The 10,199-nt window shown below is 35.6% G+C and overlaps 1 long non-coding RNA gene and 1 pseudogene across 1 annotated transcript; one reads left to right on the top strand and one right to left on the bottom strand.

The window, feature by feature from the left end:
* Positions 1-3,247: 3,247 nt before the first annotated feature.
* Positions 3,248-4,532, bottom strand: LOC122005752. The gene is made up of 3 exons (XR_006118535.1): positions 4,479-4,532; positions 4,288-4,364; positions 3,248-3,268 (listed from the first exon to the last, which is right to left on the bottom strand). It is a non-coding gene; the product is annotated as an uncharacterized LOC122005752 (long non-coding RNA).
* A 4,782-nt stretch (positions 4,533-9,314) lies between these two features.
* LOC122042930 overlaps positions 9,315-10,199 on the top strand; it is a 62,576-nt pseudogene continuing 61,691 nt past the window's right edge.

The raw sequence follows: 10,199 nt of genomic DNA, 5'->3' as shown, positions 1-10,199 counted from the left end.
TTACTATGTTTTATCAGATTCTAACACTATTTTGCAGGGTATTTGCTCGGACTAACCTTGTGTTGCAGGTGAGGAACCTGCTGGAAAAAGGTGGTCCGGGCGCCCGGGATGGATCCGGGCGCCTGGAACAGGTCCGGGCGCCCGGGACCAATGTTTATCCCCTGCACGACTTCGCCAGATGGAGCAACCTGGTTGGCTAGCCACGTCACACTCCAGGCGCCCGGAAAGGTCCCAGGCGCCCGGAGCCTCATATAAAAGGAGGGTTGAGGTGCAGCTTCAAAAAGAACAATCATCTAAGCAATCTCCTTGTGACAAGCTGCTAACGACTCAATCCAGAAGTGCTGCAACGACACCCCGACAACCCGGAGCTTCGGATTTAATCTTTTTGTTGTCGGTATAATCTTTTTACAGCTTTGAATTGTAATTAGTTTGTAATACTCTTAACGAACTTATAGTTGTTGCTGTTAGCGATCAAAAGTAGCTAGAGGGGGGGTGGGCTCCGAACGAAGTAAATTCTCCGTGTTCTCTGTGTCTGTTTTTATTCCGCTGCATTACTCAAGTTCTTACGATTCCGAGATTTCGAAAAACGAAATAGCCACGAGCGCTATTCACCCCCCTCTAGCGCTTTCGATCCATCAAACACCACCTAGAATTGCCCATCAGGTTGACGACTAGCTCTACAGACCACTGGAGGTCCTTTTAGCGTGTTTTGTCCTCACTCGCACGCACCCTGAAAAACTTTCCAGGAGGTCACCCATCCTCAAATTTCTCCAAGCCAAACACGCTTAATTTTGGGGTTCTTAAGTTTGGACTTCCTAAAAGGAAGGTGCACCTTGGTGATATGGATAGTATCATTTAACATTTTAAGTCATACTTAACTAGAATCTCAGAACCGGGGTATTATACTGACTGTGCATCAATAGTAAAGAATCTCTTTGTATGATCCAAAAATCACTCTCATGCAGACCCATATTCAACTTCAGCGATGTCAAAGGCTACTAGGAGGACATTGTCATTAGCATCAATTGTTGTAGCCATCAACGACACACCCGGATGTTTTCCTCTTAGATGTGTAGTATCAATTCCAATCAATCACTACAACAAAAACATTAAAAGACAACAGTTAAAAACCGTTGTCGTAAGCCTTTAAAATCATTGTAATTGGCAGTGTTGTTAAAAGTGGGGGGCTACGACAACGGTTTAAAACCGTTGTCTTTGAATGAAAAGACAACGGTTTAAAACCGTTGTTGTTTAGAGTATTTTTTTTAATAGCATTGCCCGTTACAATCATTTTTGGGGCTACGACAACAGTTTTTAACCGTTGTCTTTGAGGGTGATAGGCAACAATAACTATTTTAAACCGTTGTCTTTTAAATTATTATCTTTTAATACCAATATATTATATTTCAATATAAATATATAATAAAGAATCATAATCACAAAAGAAAGAATATTCCTCACATCAATATCATTCAAAATGTTACTTATACAAGAATTACAATCACAAAAGAAGAAACATGTCTCATGTTTAAATAAAATTTATCTCAATACAAATAAACAAATAAGTTCCATTTATAACTAATGAACAATAGCCAACTAATGAACAAGTCCCATCACAATCTTCAACTTGTAGGATTTCATTGAACTCTTTTTTCTCACTTGCTGATTCTTTTTCAATCAGTATATAAGAATTGGCAGCCACTGTTATAGCCTTGCATATAGCAAAATGAATAAAGCTCGATGGAGTGAATAGCTTCATGTAGCTGAAACAAAAAAATTGGGACAAGCATAGCTTAATGAAGATGATGTAAGAATTGGCAACAAGTTAATTCTAATAAACTGACCAGTCCTGCCCCAACATGATCACGAATGAAAGCTGCATCACTGTATCGCTCTTCCTCTATAGCTCTCTGTACTTGAGTTGGACTCATTTTATCGTGTTGGCAAAATCTATGACGTTATGTTTAAGTTGGACAAAACTTCTATATCCTCAAGCTTTAATCCATACAACAAACTTTAATGAGAAAAGTAAATGACCAAATTAAAGATAAAAATATGTTATAACTACATGCACAAAAGGAAAAAAAAATAACATATTCTGATGCATAAAGCAGCTGGTCAACAAAACATGCACTTGTCTAAGAGTTTTCATACCTGATACAGAGCATGACTTAACTCTTACCTAGCTGTGTGTAATTGATTCTCAAGTGCAAAATTAGATAGCATCAGAGCATCTTATTCTTGTTTCAGCAGAAGAAAAACAACATTAAATTCCTTAAGGATTAATACATTGGCTGTAAAGTATAAAGAAGGATTATTCTAGAAAATTAGGATAAGGACAAGCGTGTTCTGATTACCGCATGCTCCCATCTCCCGTGTTCTAATTACCTCTTCTAACAGAACACCTGTGACAAAAGTCTTCCATGAGTTACAAGAAGACAATTCAGGTCAAACTTCAAATGATTAGGTATTCTATTATTGAGATGGATATATGCTTGCTCTCTGTTTCCTTTAATGGGGATCCAGCCAATGTCCCTCATTATCCTAAAAACCTGCAAAAGCACCATGGTTCTACATATATTAGTTGATACCTTGCTAGAATTTGAGATTAGATAAAAACTGGGAAATCATCTCACTAAAGCTTGAACATTAGAACACACGCTACCTGACATGTAGAAAGTGATTAAAACATGATTGATAAAAAAGGACCATTTTGATTGCACAGAATATAACAATAACAAATTCGATGAACTTGAGCTCACAAAGTTAAAACATTTGTAGTTACAAAATGACAAGGTTCTTGCGAATCAAGATTTGTAGAAAAAATATCACTGTTTGATTATCCTTCCAGCCAATACAATTGCTCACACAATTAGATTTTCCCTAAGCCTTTGGATTAGCATAAAGTAGCACATTGAATCGAACCTACCTCACGATGTCCGTGATTTAAAGCCCGAGATAAGCTCAAAACTCAATGGAAACAAATCGTATACAAGGAATGAGTAGGTGACCTGGGCGACGTAGGGGAAAGAGATAAACCGAGGGTTGCGGCCGGTGGTGAGGGAGGAGGTCGCGAATCCAACAAATAAACTATCTCCTTATATGGATCAATGACTATGAGAATCCAATGATAACTATACACAAATCACATAATTATTGCATGCATATTTCTCGAAACAATAAATTAAAACTGATATTATAAGTCTTACTTACCCAACATTATGTGACACCAAAACTAGTTGATTTTTTGATGCTTGACTCAGCTTATCTGCCAAGACATTCATTGAGATAAATTGAGCACAACTTAAAACATTCATTGAATTTCACTATAGGAAACAAAGCCAATGAATAATATTGTCACTTCATAAATCAAGTTTCAAGAAAATTCCAGATAGAAGAGACCATTTTAGGAATATATTCTACTATTTTCTGTGTTTCTTGAGATAAATGGCTAACACAGGTAACACCCAAGGAAAGAGCAGATAAATCAGAAAGACCATAATATCTTAGCTAAAAAAACCACCACATGTTGGATTAACGTCACTATTAGCAGCCTCCCTTAAAAAAGATAATGCAATAATATTAAAAATTGTCTCAAGACAAGCATAAAAAAATGACAAGAGGCTTACAAATTAGAAAAGAGTTTGCAACAACATTCACAGATTTGAAAACATTTCTATTTTAAAGACATACTAGAATAGTTCAAAGCAGCTGCCAATATTATACAGTCAACCATACCAAGGAAATTCATGAAAAGCTAACTAGTTGTAGATTCTAAATTATATTCAAATGCTTAAGTATAACTATTAAGAAGTATTAGTATTAATAGAATTATGGTGTAATAAGTTCAGTCCTACATTGATATTTCAGTTTAGGATTGTATCCAACATTCTATGCATATCCATGTTAATATTTCAGTTTAGGATTATTGTGACATTTTTTGTACTCAGTGTGAGATACTTTCCAGTGCTTCATCAATTTTGTCTCAATTTTCAATGTAAGTTGAGGGTTTGTTTTGTTATTGCATTAGTTTAGAATAAATAAGTTTATATATATAACCACAAAAGAATGTTGCTTAAAGTTGCAATTTCGGATTTCATTGCTGCAGATAACACAATGGCCAAAAACTATAATACTTGATTGAAATTCTAGATAATAGCAGTCACACCTGAGATGACTTTAAATAAAAGATATATTTAGAGAACATAAAACAAAACAGTCATTTCAAATATGGCAAATAAAGCAAACAAATACCAAGGAAAAACGAATTATGTGGCAGAAGCTTACATTTGCTCTAATTTTCCATTGTTTACAAAATATCCATTATGTTTTGTTGACATTTTGTTTACTTGAAAGTATTCATCCTGCAAAAACAACATATTCAATATAATCTTTCAATGTTAAACCATCAAAAAGAAGAAAACAGAATTAAAGGCATCATTAATCAAATGCAAGATGGAAGACAATCTTTGATGCACCTTCTGATCCAGAACTTAAAAGGAACAAGCAATGCATACAAAGACAACTTGGCTGCCAGACGGTAGGTAGGTGTTAGCTCAATTTCTACTCAGGATATATGCTGCCAATCAGGGCCTCCTAATAAATGGAAAGACAAACATGACTATAATTTTTTCTGGATCAGTGCTCATACTATTAGTTCAAGCGAATAAACAGAAAGCACAGATGAATATACTTGAGCACAGAGAAGCTGTTAGTCATCCAAGAGGGTCTTCAACATTTATGAAGTGAAACTACAAACCATGTATCAACCATATATTTGTTAAGTCAGCACAATATTTGTGTTTGATAGGTATTTGGACAAAAACTAACAAAATAACAATATGATTTGATGATGATGATTGCTTCTCAGTGCTCTTATCTATTGATCTTTTTTACATTATTTCTAAAAAGGTGCCCAATTTCCATTAGGGTTCTTGAATCATTATCTTAGGATTGACAATAAATAAATAAACACTGCTTAAAGCTAATCTTTTTATGTTGTACTCACCTCCCAACTCATGATTCTTCCCTTTCTCTTGCAGCTCATAGACCAGATCCACAATTCTTTTTTGCTCGGCAGTGCTGAATACTCCAGTATGCAGCTAGAGGACATTGAGGATATTAACAATCTTGTCATTGACCCTCTCCAGGCATATGAAATCCTTCTTCCTGACAACATTCCTAAAGTGTATTTCTTCCCTCTGCTCCCTTGACAATCCCATCTCCTTCTTCGCAATCTCCCTTTTAACTCTTGCTGCTCCCTCAATCGAAGTCCTCCCTGACTCCTCCGTCTTTTCCTCCTACACCGCAGCCTCCTTGAGCTTGTCTTCTTGAGCCACGTCGGCCCAAGACATCCGGATTTGAGGGAACTCCGGTGAAGACGTCAGATCCGAGTCCTACCCAGTTGGTTGGGCATCGGGAAAGGGGGCAGCAAAGCTAGCAGAGGCATAAGACGCCCGATCCTCTATGGAAGTGGACCCAGAGGCATCCGCGTCGGCTTCGGCGGCAAACCCTAAAGAAGAGCACCACCCCAGCGAACTAAGTAATCTAGCATTCTTCCAAAGGGAAAGGGATTAACAAATCAAGAACCGAGAAAGGAAAGGAGATACTTGGGCGAAGGGAGTCGATGCAGCTTCAGACAGTGGAGGAGCAGCCGTCACAGAGGGATCGGGTGAGGAAGGGAAGCCAATTGGTGAGGAACTCGGCTGTGATCTCCAAGTCTTTGGATCGAACTGTTGGAGGAATAAATCGTCGTCCTCCATGAGCAGCTGTCTTCTTCATTCAACAAGATAAACAGGTTATGAATCGACAGAGGAGTGCCACCTTTGGCGAAGAAGCAGCAATGGAAGGTCAAAGGGCCTCGTCGAGCTCAGAAACCAACTCACTAGGGAGAGAGGAGAGCACACAGAAGTGGATGGCGTGAAGAGATCGAGAATGAGAAGGGGAAAATAAGGCACCGAAAAAATTTGCGAAGAGAGGGAAAGTAAAATTGTGAGAGGGAAAATGATGGAATAAATAAAGTCAAAGACAACGGTTTTATCAAAACTATTGTCGTAGCCCCTAAAAAACGCTTAAAGACAACGGTTTTAGATAACCGTTGTAAAATGTGTTGTTGATTTAAAAAAAAAATGCTCAACGACAACGGTTTTCACAAAACTGTTGTCTTTTATATTTTATGGGAGCTCAAAGACAACGGCTTTAGATAAAACCGTTGTCTTTTACCAAATTTACAACAGTTTCATCTAAAATCATTGTCTTTGTGGTGTTGTTGTTTAACATTTTTGTTGTAGTGAATTTGCATAGATAAGACCTGAATGCTTTTCTACAAACTCCAAACCCCCAAAAATAGCGTTAAAACTAATTATCCCCATTCCTGTGTAGTGCCACATAGGTTTCAGGATCCCTAACTCTTAATTCACGTAGATATAGTGAAAGATCTCTATATGCTTGGTTATAATCTCCAACGACTTTCTTCATCTCTTTCTCTCGAGCTATGTATGCTTTTCTGTATGATATGATCACTCTAAACCTAGCTTTTATATCTGATATAATCATACTTGGCTTGTACTGTTCATTAGCAAGAAATTGCTCTTCAACAAAAGATGCTACAAAGGAGGAAGAGCATGCTTGATGATTAGCACTTTCCCTAATGGTGTTATATTGATGTTCCTTTACATATTTCGTACAATGAACTCTACATCCCCCTGGCCAACTACTCTCCATGTACATAGTTGATTGAAGCAGACGACTTTTACTTTATTTTTTTGAGTGTCAACTGGGTTATATTTCATATGTTTAACCATGGCATGTTTCACAAGTGTATTCTTGAACTCTTGTCGAGACGAAAAAATCTGTCCAACACAAAATTCATGCTCATCTGTTGCCTCTTCAATTGACCTTTGGAGCAATCGAGAATTTAGAATATATGGATCATCAGCTATTGGTTACTCCTCTAAGTCACTGTACTGCTCTGGAGAAATTTCATATTGTTCAATCTGCATATCATCAGTAAGAATTCTTGTATATCTACATTACATTGTAATTCCTCTTGAATTCGGGTATAATACCCTTCCTCCTCACTCCAAGTAGGCTCAAAGTAATCACCAAGTGTTGTACAAGGATTCAGAACCTCTTCTTGAATACTTGCTTCTTCATTTAGATCAAATGTGAAATTACTTCTTGTATTTCTATTTGTGTTAGGCACACCATTATACTTCGAAGACGATGGAATATTTGTTCTAGATAATTCTCCTACATGAGCTTCATGTCCCCTACAAGAATTTTCATCAAGCATATCCTATATCTCAGAGAGAATTTTTTCAGTAATATGATCGTTCCTGATAAAAAATTTAAAAACTAATTTAGCAAAGTTACATCTACATAATCAAGTGTTGCTGTACATATTAATTTAGCAAAGACCAAGTAATGTTAGCTATAATGTACATTAGATTTTCATAATTTATCAGTGATGGTGACAGAATCTGACTGATAGACCTAGGATTTTTGTAATTTTGTATATTTTCAACCACTATGAAAGATTGAGCAAGAAAAAGGTATATATACTGTAAAATCTAGGTTTTAACCAAAGATCACGTTGGACCTAATAACATCCCATATTAGGTCCATGTTGGGCCTGATATAGGTTGATATCATGCTCGCATTGAAGAAGAAACTTCTCATAACGTTGGACAATGACTGAGAGCCCTAAATAAGTAATGGATAGTACAATTTAACTCATTGCAACATCAGAAACTTACAACATGTTAAATGGGTGTAATAAAAAAATATTTAGGTCGATCAGTGGATTTTGATCAAAACTCACTAATGGACATAAGTTAATCGGGTTTATGCAAACTCCAGATAACTACGACGGGTTGAGCGATGAGAAGATAGATATGGTATCAAATTAAAATTTTGATCAACGAAGAAAGTGGGCATGATATAATCGCATATCAGGCCCAACGTGATGATACATACTTTATCAACCTAACTTGGATGAGCAATGTCTAACTGAAATCTAGCATCACATTGGTGCACCTTGCAAACCAATTAAGTGATGAAATACATCATATTACAGGTGTCGTTCAATATTAATTCTCCACACATCCAATGGCACCATAAATACGATTTTTTTCATCACCCTTTGTTACAAAAACGATTTCTTTTTTAACAATACTAACCTATTTTATAGTAGTAAAGTTATACATACATCAGTAAATCTTTATCTGTCTTCTTCTACTAATTTCACTCTTGCTAGAAATTTGTCATTCAACGCCGAGGATGTTAATCGCTATTGTCCTTTGAACTCGTCTCGTACAATCCCGCCGATTATCACGAGGATGTATGGCAAGCGGAAGAGGTTCATGATCGTTTCATGCTTATAAGACCAAGAAGAGGAATGGAGAAAAGAGAGGGCGAGAGTACGTGCATCCGAACTACAAATTCATTTATAATTAAAAAAGTGGTTTCGATATTTGAAAAATGATGAATGAGAAGCAACGGTCGGCGGGAGGATTAAAAAAGAAATTATAATTTTTTTGATGCATCCTTTGGTTAAAACAAGAACAATGATACGTCTTTTGATAAATAACATATTCTGCTTACGCTTTTTTTTATAAAATACCGAAGCTTTTTTCTTTTTTTCCCCTGGCACAATGATTGTGTCTTCAGTTTCTCCCTCACCAAGAAGCACGATTTTTTATTAAAAAAACCTTGGTTTTAATAAAGAAAAACTTAGCTTATTAAAAAGGTGTTTGGCAATTTCTAGTTAGTGACAGGCCAACTCTAGAACATATTAAAATTTGATTTATCATTCACAAATCCTACTCTTAGATCCATAGCAATATTAAAAGGTTTTTTATATTATAGATGTCTTTATAATATTAATTCTCTTATTTATTGTTTTGAATATTTTGAGTACCATACTCTTAGAACTATTGTATATTATTATTATGTGAATGAATAAATAATATCAGTGACTTGAAATAAAATGCAAAGAGGAAAATTTTCGAAATGATTTGATTGATTTTAAATTCCAAAAAATATTTTAAAATAATGCTAATAATAAGGCTTTAACTAGCAGTAATTGGTCCAATAATTTTTTTATTAAAAAATAAAAAAAAGTTTAAATTTAAAATAAATATTTTAAAGATCAATTTCTAAATGTACATAAAATTTATTTATGTAATAGATAAATTAATGGAAGACCTTCTAAAATTCAAACAACTTGATTATAAAAAAAAAAAAAAAAAAAAAATCCATCTGAGACCAGTGATACCGTTGGGTAGGGCTAAAAAGTACGTGAAGCAGGTGACATGAATGATACTGAGCTTCACCTCGCGGTGCTGCTAGGGGAAGCGCAAGTCACAGGAGCGCCTGGGGACGTCGAGTTCAAAACTGAGGTGGCTGAAATCCGCGCGCTATGTCCAACGAGACGAACGACATGGATGAGATGGCGTTGTTCGTCGCCGCAGAGAAGGGATTTCTTGATGTTGTGGTAGAGCTGTTGAAGTTCTCGGTAAAAGAGATAAAAGAGAAATACCAGAATTGACCGGATCAAATCATCAAATCAAATCAAATTCGTTTTAGGATTATTCTAATAATTCTGTTATAATTATTAGAATAATTCTCAGAATAATTTTTAGAATTATTCTGTTATTTATTAATTGGTTAATTGATCGAGTACTTGTTTAAACCCTATATATTGTATTGTCTTGAGGGCAAGTATCAACAAACAATAAGATTAATTATTACTCTCCTATTTTATCTTCTTTTTATTCTTCTTCTAACATAGTATCAGAGCAACATATCTCACAGTAAATTCAATCTTTCATGCTCGTACAAAACATGTGGAGATTGATTTTCATTTTGTTCGTGAACGTGTGGCAACTCAACAATTATCCGTCTCTTATATCTCTGTAGAGGATCAAATTGCTGATATCTTTACTAAGCCATTATCCAGACAATGTTTCAACAAGTTAGCAAGCAAACTCAACGTCAAAGATCTCCCGTTAAGTTTGTCGGGGGATAAAAGAGATAAAAGAGAAATACCAGAATTGACCGGATCAAATCATCAAATCAAATCAAATTAGTTTTAGGATTACTCTAATAATTCTGTTATAATTATTAGAATAATTCTCAGAATAATTTTTAGAATTATTCTATTATTTATTAATTGGTTAATTGACCGAGTACTTGTT

This window comes from Zingiber officinale, chromosome 1B (assembly GCF_018446385.1).
Source record: "Zingiber officinale cultivar Zhangliang chromosome 1B, Zo_v1.1, whole genome shotgun sequence".
NCBI lineage: Eukaryota > Viridiplantae > Streptophyta > Magnoliopsida > Zingiberales > Zingiberaceae > Zingiber > Zingiber officinale.
This window is presented reverse-complemented; position numbering and strand designations above follow the sequence as displayed.